Genomic DNA, 3461 nt, shown 5'->3' on the forward strand with positions numbered 1-3461 from the left:
AGAGCTACCTGAAGTCGTCCGACATAAAAAGACAAATAACTAAATAAATTGGATGTCAGAACAAACGCAAAGTTCTCAGAAAAAAAGAAATTCTAAACAGCGACGAAGCAAAGCGCTGCTGACTTGATCCCTTACTTTATGTCGCCCCGAGGATTTACAAAGAGGCTTAAAAGACGATGTTCATTTGGTCCTTGATGCCAGTAATTAGCGGTTGTAAAATGCGACTTACGCTACAGTGGCGAGATCAGGTCCATGTCTAATTGAGGCCTGTTGACAGAGCGGCATACTTGATCAAATTGTCGGCTCTTGTCAGCTCCCGCTCGTTTTATTTATGTTGTATCTCGTTGGTTTAATAAGCCTGAATAGATTAGTATCTAGCGGTGTTGCATAAATGAGTATCACGAGGCAGAACGCAGGTAAAAAAATAATGATAATGGCAGAGCGAGCGGCCATGAGACCAGAGCCTCAGGGCCAGGGAGCAACAGGGAGCCATAAGAGAGGGACTTTCGGAGGCTGTGACGGCCGTTTTCAAGTGACGTCATTCATTCAGACGTCCCCGCCGTGGATGGAAATGGGAAGAGACGCGAGAGAGTTATTGCAATCAGTCAAGCATGTTCAGGAGGAGTATGCCCTTCGGCGCGAGTAAAAAAAAAAAAACGTTCCGTTCCTGTGTTCTCAAAGTGCTGTGTACATTTTAAAGATGAGCGATGCATCACTCGTTCGGGTTATTATTGACTCTTGGTTGTCGGCAAATTAGTAGTTTGCTTTGTTTGCATAATTAGTGCTAATCACGTATAATTAGGTAAATTGCGAAACCGAGAAATCGGCAAATTGTCCCTTCGTTTATGATTTATGAGCTGGACTTAGTTTATTCTGTTTTTAGTTTTTATTTCTCTTGTGGAAATCTGGTTTAGAAAACTTCTGTGTGGTGTGCATACATTGGCAACTCCCAGCCTCCCTTCCCTGACACATTTTCTTGGCGAAGGAGAATGTGAATTAAAGTGGCTTTAACAGCCGTACAATAAGGGTAGTTGGCAGCCACCATCCTTCTGATCGGCGCTGCTGATCGGCTTTCGCGCTGGCTGGACCTTATCTAGGTGCCCGGGCATTTCGTCAGAAATGCAAAAGTAGCTTCAGTAGCTTAGTCGCCCCCACTCCACCCCTCCACCCCGTCAAGGTTGCAGCCAAGCGCTCGCGAGATCTTGCTCACGATAGGAAGGAGGAGTTAGGGTGTTGACGGCGATCCTGCAGATACCGCGAAAACTACAACCATGGCGATGTTGGCACCGCCACATTTCACTGCTTTATCAGTGCCTTCACATCACTGCCGCGTCTCTCCGTCTTTCTAAACTCTGGACCAGATCTGATATCACAGAGACACGGGCTAAGGTCATAGCCGAGACATATTCCGCTGGTGTGTTCCGCGACACGTGTGCTTTCCCTGTTTACCGGGTCGCATATCGACCCTCATGTGCATGGTGTTTGCATTCAGGTCAGATTATATTTTTCGTCCTGCGAATGTTAAGGAAACCAGCTTAGTGCTGTTTAAGCGGAAGGTATGTAGATATGTCATCCCTCGGTAGGATCTGGGTCTTGGTTGGGTAATAGCAAGATAATCGCATGGCCGTCATGTAACAATTTAACCTGGTCGCGATTGACAGGGTAGTAACTGTAAGACTTAGCGTATGAAGTAAGGATACATACTAGTAAGAGAAATACCCTCTGGCGAATATGTGTAAAGGGTATAGACATTATATAACATGAAACCTACTTGCCTTTTTAGTACTCGTTGCGATGACCACAGAGCTGGGGCATGTTACTCTCAAAATGTGCGCCGTAACGTTGGTAGGCGTGTTGATGTATTTCCAAGCGCGGGCGTGTTTACTCTGGTGAAGGGACGCCGTGCAAGTTAGACTTGGCGCGAGCACGTATTTCACCTAACACAAATAAACCTTGTTTAGTCGAGTCTTCCAATCGCCCTTTCTATGGCAGCTTGGCGTATTTTAGGGCTGCTTTATTGCCCTGGACTTGGAGCTTAACGATGACTGTAGCTAATTCTTAACTCTGAACACTGGCATTGCTTAAGGGTGCTTTCATAAGCGGCGAGTTCGATTCCTTTTTTTCCCTCAAAAAACGACTGCAATCATGACAAGGGTTGAACGTTATGCGCCGAAGGAGAGTTGGCCGTTGCGGGATGCCGAGTTAGTAACTGCGGTTGTGTTCCTTCGCGGTTAGTCCTCCAAGGCCTCGCGAATCCTACTTATGCGGGTTAACTTTCTCTGGTGAACAAAATGGTAAAGGTCCCTTTTTTTATTGCGTAAGTGGTTTGTGTTTAGCGGATTGCATTTTACACATTTTTTTGACCGGTATCTCGATTGATGTCATTTTGATGCAAGAAATGTTAGGTAGTGTCGATAGAGATTTAGTTATTGGCTGTGTTTTGGTTGTATTCCTAAGCGTGATAAATTTAGTGCCTTCGGTAATGTTTGCCTTTACATTAACAGTAGTTTTGCTTAAAGTAGATTTTACTTTGTCTAATCATCTGAAAATTTGGGCTTGTAATGACAATATAATTTTAAAAGTTTATAAATTCATTACTGAATCAAGAATAAAGAAATGTCTAGACAATGAAAACAAATCATAGACCTTCCATTATTCAACAGTACTCCCAGTCAGTTTTAGGCAGACTACACTACATAAGCATTGCAGTGACATATTGACTGCGATGGAGACCCCCCAGCATGATGGCGCTCGGAGTTCATAGCGACAAATATAAAATGGGTCTGAATAAGAACATATGATTCAGAGAGTAAGGAGTGTAAGGACGCGTTTCGATGTTTCATCTTTGATGAAAGAAAATAACACTGAACCACGTCAATTACAACTTGTACGTCGTAAAGTTGCGCTTTCTTATTCCTACTTTTTCTGCGGGACGAAGCTGCCTCTCCGTTCCTAACGTTACAAAGAGATAACACTTCCTCGTCCATCTTACGGCGGGGCGTCTTGTTTGTAGAGCGACGGACCCAGCCCAGGGGATCGGAAGGGGAAGGGCTGGCTAGGGTGTTCTAGGTGCACTATCAAAATATTGAGGGAAATTGGTATCGCTTTGAGTGGGTATTCTGTTGCAATTGATGTTACGTAAGGGGGTAGCGTGTTGTTACACGATGACGCCAACTTCTGTTATTTTGTCTGGGTGAGTAGCGTTTTTTGCCGAACAGGACGTGGTTGAGAGGCTGGTCTTCGCGTGAGATGGGGAGGGGAGGAGGGAAGGGGTTGCAGTAAGGGAACACGACACTACCTGTAACATGGAGAGGATCCTTGAGGACTTTGCACGTTGCAGGATCCAGCGAAGTGCCCGGGGCGAACAAAGACAAGGAAGTCTATAGGAGGGGTTGAGGGATTTTTTGCATGAGTAGGAGAGACGTGCATACTGGCTTGTAGAAAAGTCAAGGGAAAATATA

Source organism: Penaeus monodon, chromosome 22 (assembly GCF_015228065.2).
Source record: "Penaeus monodon isolate SGIC_2016 chromosome 22, NSTDA_Pmon_1, whole genome shotgun sequence".
Classification (NCBI taxonomy): Eukaryota; Metazoa; Arthropoda; class Malacostraca; order Decapoda; family Penaeidae; genus Penaeus; species Penaeus monodon.